We start from the raw sequence: 7862 nt of genomic DNA, 5'->3' as shown, positions 1-7862 counted from the left end.
ATCTCATATCTATCTATCTCATATCTATCTAACTATCTATCTCATATCTATCTATCTCATATCTATCTATCTCATATCTATCTCATATATATCTATCTAACTATCTATCTCATATCTATCTATCTCATATCTATCTATCTCATATCTATCTATCTATCTCATATCTATCTATCTCATATCTATCTATCTCATATCTATCTATCTATCTCATATCTATATATCTATCTATCTATCTATCTCATATCTATCTATCTCATATCTATCTATCTCATATCTATCTATCTCATATCTATCTCATATCTATCTATCTATCTATCTCATATCTATATATCTATCTATCTATCTATCTCATATCTATCTATCTCATATCTATCTATCTATCTCATATCTATCTATCTCATATCTATCTCATATCTATCTCATATCTATCTATCTCATATCTATCTATCTATCTATCTATCTCATATCTATATATAGAAAAACAGCACCCCCAAAAGGGCAGGACTGTGTTTACCTCTTATTCTTGCTAACATTTAAAAAAAAAATGGTTGCCAGAAAAACATTCTCAATGGATTTGCACTATTGGAATGGATTTACCTTTGAGTTTTCTAGAAGGTTACTTGTTTTTGACTTTTGATACCATAAAATGATTTCACATGAGGATGAAAAGATCATATAACTAAAAAAAAGTCACATTTTTGAAAATGTAATTATAGTGTTTTTAAATGAGAAATGTACAAATAATAAGGGAAAACAAAATTTCAATTATGTTTTAAAAATATCCCTTTCAGATGTTTTCCCCGACTAACATAACATTGCTGGAAACACTGGGTTCCTTTAATAGGGATTTTAAAAAAACGGCATTTTCCACCAGCCAACACATTGACGCCATTGTCCTCCACTCAATTGAAGTCCTTGAGATGGAGGAGCTCGGAGCCTCACTTGGGGCATTTTGTGTCTCCCTCTGTCTTCTGACACAACCTTAGACACTAAAGTAGAGGAAGGTCAAGACAGCATGTAGGCTTCAGCATTAAACAGGGGCCACTAATCACCTCCGGGACAATGGGCCATTGTCGCCGTATTCTAATATTTGGATGAGTAGTTTTGTTTCAAAATATGTTCAAAAGGACACAACGTATCCGCGCGTCCCAGCTGGGAGTTCAAAGCCTCAGAAGTTGCGAATTTCCCAGAGTAAGGTGAATTTGTCCGAGTCAATCACTCTGAAGACACTTTTACAACCTACGGAAGCCAAACTCTAACAATACAGACACCAACGAAATCACTTATGGAACAAGGACTCTTTTCAGGTCAAATTTCAACATGGAAATTTACTTCCAATTGATCCTTCGGGGGAAATGAAAATTTTGTTTTGGACCAGTGATAGAGATGTTGTACATGGAATACCAAACACATGGGCAGATTGGTGATCTTTACATTGGAACTTAAATGGGTACTCCGCCCCTAGACATCTTATCCCCATCCAAAGGATAGGGGATAAGATGACTGATCGTGGGGGTCCTGCGGCACCCCAGACATCTGGTGCATGGAGCGAGCTTCTCTCCGTGCCAGATGACCAGTGGTAAGGGGCGGAGGCTCGTGACTAGTGTTGCTCGCGAATATTAGCAATTCGAATATTATTCGCGAATATCGCATATTCGCGAATTCGTGAATTTCGCGAATATAGCGCTATATATTCGTAATTACGAATATTCGTTTTTTTTTTTTTGTTTTTTTTCTTCTTCACAGTACACATCACAGTGATCACCCCTCTCTGCTTCCAGCTTGTGTGGTGTAAAGAAGGCTCTAATACTACTGTGTGAGACTGGCGTGCGAAAATTCGCATATGCGAAAATCAGCATATGCTAAGTTTCGCATATGCGAATTTCCATATGTGTTAATTTTCGCATACACGTATTTTCGCATACGCGAAAATAAAACAAGAATATAACGAATATGCGAATATTCGCGAATATATGACGAATATTCGTCCATATATTCGCGAATATTCGCGAATTCGAATATGGCCTATGCCGCTCAACACTACTCGTGACGTCACGGCCACACCCCCTCAATGCAATTCTATGGGAGGGGGCGTGATGGACGTCACGCCCCCTCCCATAGACTTGCATTGAGGGGGCGTGGCCGTGATTTCACGAACCTCCGGCGCTGCACCCGACGCTCTAAACGAATGCCGGGTGCAGCAGGGGCATCCCTGCGAATCAGACATCTTATCCCCTATCCTTTGGATAAGAAGTCTAGGAGCGGAGTATCCCTTTAAAACGAAATAACTGAAATTGACAGATATTCCATTGGAGCGGCCATTTTTCTTTTTTTTTCCAAAAATGACTAATTGGTTCTCAAAAATTGACGACAAACTGTTGATGCTGAGAAAGTGAAAACTTTTCATTAGTTGCTGAGGAGCGACTGCAAAAAAAAGCGTTATAACTTTTACAGTAGCAATTGAGGGCCATTTTAAGGATAACACTGTTAGTAAAAAATTATAAATAGTTATGAAATTTTGGCCACCAGTCTAAATCTTCTTTTCTAATATGTTGTGCAATTTTTACATTTTGGGTAACCTACCAACCTACCTACATAGTTAGCTACCTACAAAGCTACCTACCTACATAGCTACCTTCCTCTACTCATTTACCTACCTACCTGCTTATTTACCTACCTATCAGTTTTTTACCTACCTACCTACTTAGATACCTATCTACCTAACTACACATCTATCTACCTACCTATGTATCTACCTAACTACTGATCTACCTCCTTTGCCTACCTGCCTAGCTTGCTAAATACCAACTTATTTCAAAGCTAGCTATCTACCTGGCTACCTTCTTATCTACCTACCTAGCTACCTATCTATACACCTTTGGCTATATAGCAATAATGCTTAATACCGTGTAGTAATGTTCTGTAGGCACCCTATAGCACTCTTTTGTTTTCATTTTATATTACTATTATCAGATGCGTAACTTGAAGATGTTGGGCCCCCAATGCAAAATCTGTAACAGGGCCCCCAACTATAATTCTTCATATATAGTACTGGTGTAGTCATATAAATAACAAAATACCTAATGGGCCCCCTTAGGCTCCTGGGCCCAGGTACAAACCCACTCTCTACTTCCCTGTAGTTACACGCAGATTTGTATGGCACCCCTGACTCACATACATTCTGCACTAGGGCAGTATTCCTCAACTAGTGTGCCTACAACTCCCAGAATTCCCAGACAGCTGAAGATATAGCCAAGAGAAGTGCACAGCTGTGCGCTTGGTCCGAAAATGGTCTCCGTAGGCTTACAATCCATCACACATATAGCAAAATATTGTGCGTACTGATTCCCCCCCCCCCCCCCCCAACCCCAAATTGAAGAATTTGTGCAACATTGTAAACTGTATAGTAAGAAGAGTTTCCTTGTCATCTGATTGGCTAAGAACAATCACATGACTGGCTTTCTCTTACCCACTTATTTGGATTTTTTTGGGGCTAGTCAGTGGGTTCTCCCTCGTCATTCTGTAGGGTGTCTTTATTTCAGAATAACTCCTTTACGTTCCCTCACTCAATCAACCTTTCAGTTGATCAACAAGAACCAAACTCAGTGAAAACAACTTGTCATTTTTGTTTGGGGTAAATAACTGTCTAATTACTGGTAATGGAAAAGAGAAAAGCGAGACATTTCTATGTGTGCTGAAAAAAAACAAGACACAACAGACAATAATGTGTGAAAAACTCCAAAACAGAAAACATTTGTTTACCATGAAAGAGTTACCCAGCCCGGGGCAAGAAGAGGAGACCTCCCATGGCTGAGCCCTCTGGGCCACAATATGCAAGTTCAGATTGAGATGTTCAGATGGGACACGAAGGGCTAAAAAGAACATCTCACTTCTGAAGACAGTTAATATTTTCCTTCAGATATTTGGTCCACCACTTGGGTAAATAGAAGTAGACTGGCAGATCTCCTCTAAATATTTGGTGCATCTCTTGGGTTACCAAAAGTATACTGGCAGATCTCCTCTAAATATTTGGTCCACCAAAAATAAATGATGACACTAATTTGGTGTAATTTCATGTACGGTATTTTTCGCCGTATAAGACGCACTTTTTCTTCCCCAAAACTGGGGGGGAAAAGTCGGTGCGTCTTATATGGCGAATACACCCCTATCGCGGCGGTCCCTGCGGCCATCAATGGCCAGGACCCGCGGCTAATACAGGACATCACCGATCGCGGTGATGCCCTGTATTAACCCTTCAGACGCGGCGATCAAAGCTGACCACCGCGTCTGAAGGGAAAGTGACACTAACCCGGCTGTTCAGTCGGGCTGTTCGGGACCGAAGTGATTTCACCGCGGCGGTTCCGAACAGCCCGACTGAATAGCCGGGTTAGTGCTTACAGGACACCGGGAGGGACCTTACCTGCCTCTTCGGTGTCTTCTCCGTTCAGGGATCCCCTGGCGCTCTCCTTCCTCGTCATCACATCGTCGCGTACGTACGTCGGCGTGCGTAACGACGTGATGGCGGCGACGGAGAGCGAGGATACCCGGCCGGCAGCAGAGACGTTCCGGAGCGACGGGGACACGGCGACAGCGATGGAGCGACATCCAGGGCAGCGGTGACGGGTCCAGAGCGGCGGGGACACGTGAGTATTACCTCCTATGCAGTGGTCTTCAACCTGCGGACCTCCAGATGTTGCAAAACTACAACTCCCAGCATGCCCGGACAGCCGTTGGCTGTCCGGGCATGCTGGGAGTTGTAGTTTTGCAACATCTGGAGGTCCGCAGTTTGAAGACCACTATTGGGTTCAAAATCTTTATTTTTTTAGATTTTGCACCTATAAATTGGGTGCGTCTTATACGCCGGTGCGTCCTATAGGGCGAAAAATAAGGTCATTAAATGATTAAATGCACATACGGGTTGTCAGATAAACACGAGTTTAGATATTATTAAATGAAGCATGCTTTTAGTTGTACTTGGGATAAAGAAAAGTGTAAAATTTTTCAACATGAAATTATTGAATTTATCACACAAAGAAATAAAAGGCACAAAGAAATAAAAAAAAATGATGGTGAATATCTATCATAGGTTAAAGAAAATATGTTTTGATATGTTAGAGCTGATTGTATATAGAACAACTTTGTAATTGGATTTAAGGTGTATTTTCATTTAGAAAATGTGGCCACTAGGGGTCTCCCTAACAGTCCCCAGCCGCAAGCTTTTTCATTGATTTCGGACTCACGCATGCCTGGCAGTGAGTCCAAAATTGTAGTGCTGGGTGAGCACGGGATGAGCTCATTGCAGCTCCCCATCTGTCAATCAGACAGGCGGGAGTGCTGTGCTCATATGCATACCCCGCAGAACTCTGTACACTGAGGACAAGCAGCGCTCTGTACACTGAGGACAAGCAGGGCTGTGTACACTGGGGACAAGCAGGGCTCTGTACACTGAGGACAAGCAGGGCTCTGTACACTGAGGACAAGCAGGGCTCTGTACACTGAGGACAAGCGGCGCTCTGTACACTGAGGACAAGCAGGGCTGTGTACACTGGGGACAAGCAGGGCTCTGTACACTGAGGACAAGCGGGGCCCTGTACACTGAGAACAAGTAGGGCTCTGTACACTGAGGACAAGCAGGGTTCTGTACACTGAGGACAAGCAGGACTCTGTACACTGAGGACAAGCAGGACTCTGTACACTGAGGACAAGCAGGGCTCTGTATACTGAGGACAAGCAGGGCTCTGTACCTGAGGACAAGCAGGGCTCTGTACACTGAGGACAAGCAGGGTTCTGTACACTGAAGACAAGCAGGGCTCTGTATACTGAGGACAAGCAGGGCTCTGTACCTGAGGACAAGCAGGGCTCTGTACACTAAGGACAAGCAGGGCTCTGTACACTGAGGACAAGCAGGGCTCTGTACACTGAGGACAAGCAGGGCTCTGTACACTGAGGACAAGCAGGGCTCTGTACACTGAGTACAAGTGGGGCTCTGTACACTGAGGACAAGCAGGGCTCTGTACACTGAGGACAAGCAGGGCTCTGTACACTGAGGATAAGCAGGGATCTGTGCACTGAGGACAAGCCGGGCTCTGTACACTGAGGACAAGCAGGGCTCTGTACACTGAGGACAAGCAGGGCTCTGTAAACTGAGGACAAGCAGGGCTCTGTACACTGAGGATAAGCAGGGATCTGTGCACTGAGGACAAGCCGGGCTCTGTACACTGAGGACAAGCAGGGCTCTGTACACTGAGGATAAGCAGGGCTCTGTACACTGAGGATAAGCAGGGATCTGTGCACTGAGGACCCCTCCCCCCTCCCCGGGGAAGTAGGGGCGGAAGCAGTGCCCCCAGAAGGCTTTAGTGACATAGAGCCTGCTGGGGCATGCCCACATCCTCCTGCCGGCAGCTCACACTATATGAGAAAGAAGAGAGGTAAGATAAATAGCTTTTTAAAGCTCTTAAACATTTTTTTTAAGGGCAAGGGGGGTGTTAGGAGTCGTTAGGGAACATAACCTGAGTTAGTTTAGAAAAGTTTATTTAGTGACAGGTACTCTTTAAGGATTCAAGTTTGAGGGAGGGAGATAGATTATTTAAACCCTTGGGGACTCAGGGTTTTTCCGTTTTTGCACTTTCGTTTTTTCCTCCTCACCTTTTAAAAATCATAACCCTTTCAATTTTGCACCTACAGACTCATGTAATGGCTTTTTTTTTTTGTGCCACTACTTTGTAATTACATCAGTCATTTTACCCAAAAATCTACAGCAAAACCCCCAAAAAATCATTGTGCGACAAAATAAAAAATAAAAAAACTCATACATCCCCATATGCGGAAAAATAAAAAAACGTTATAGGGGTCAGAAGAGGACATTTTTAAACATTTCAATTTTCGTGCATGAAGTTATGATTTTTTCCAGAAGTAAGACAAAATCAAACCTATATAAGTAGGGTATCATTTTAATTGTATGGACCTACAGAATAAAGATAAGGTATCACTTTTGTAAAAATGACACCTTATCTTTATTCTGTGGTCCATACGATTAAAATGATCCCCTACTTATATAGGTTTGATTTTATCTTACTTGTGGAAAAAATCATAACTTCATGCACGAAAATTTAGATGTTTAAAAATTGTCATCTTCTGACCCTTATAACTTTTTTTTATTTATCTGCATATGGGGATGTATGAGGGCTAATTTTTTGCGGCGTGATCTGAAGTTTTTATTTTTATCGCTTTTTATAAATTTTTTTCATGGTATAAAAAGTGATCAAAAATATGCTATTTTGGACTTTGGAATTTTTTTACGTGTACGCCATTGACCGTGCGGTTTAATTAACAGTATATTTTTATAGTTCGGACATTTACGCACGCGGCAATACCACATATGTTTATATTTCTTTTTGTTTACATGTTTTTGTTTATTTATGGGTAAAGGGGGGTGATTCAAACTTTTATTAGGAAAGGGGTTAAATCACATTAATTTCCGTAATTCTATTTTTACAATTTTTTTTGCAATGTCATAGCCCCCATAGGGGGCTATAACATGCAGTACATTGATTGCCAGCACTGATCAATGCTATGCCATAGCATTGCATTGATCAGTGTTATTCGAGGTCGACTGCTCAAGCCTGGATCTCCGGACTGGACCTCTCGAACACGCCGGAGGCAGGTAAGGGACCCTTGACTTGCTTCTTAGCTGATCGGGACACCGGGGTTTCAACGGGGTGGTCCCGATTAGCTAGACTGAGCTGCCGGGAATGCTTTTTTAACATTTTAGACGTGGCGATCAACTTTGATCGCCGCGTCAAAAGGGTTTATACCGGACATCACAGCGATCGGTGATGTCCGGTATTAGCCCCCGGTCCCGG

This window comes from Hyla sarda, chromosome 7, assembly GCF_029499605.1.
Source record: "Hyla sarda isolate aHylSar1 chromosome 7, aHylSar1.hap1, whole genome shotgun sequence".
NCBI classification, from domain to species: domain Eukaryota; kingdom Metazoa; phylum Chordata; class Amphibia; order Anura; family Hylidae; genus Hyla; species Hyla sarda.
Note: the sequence above shows the minus strand (reverse complement) of the source record.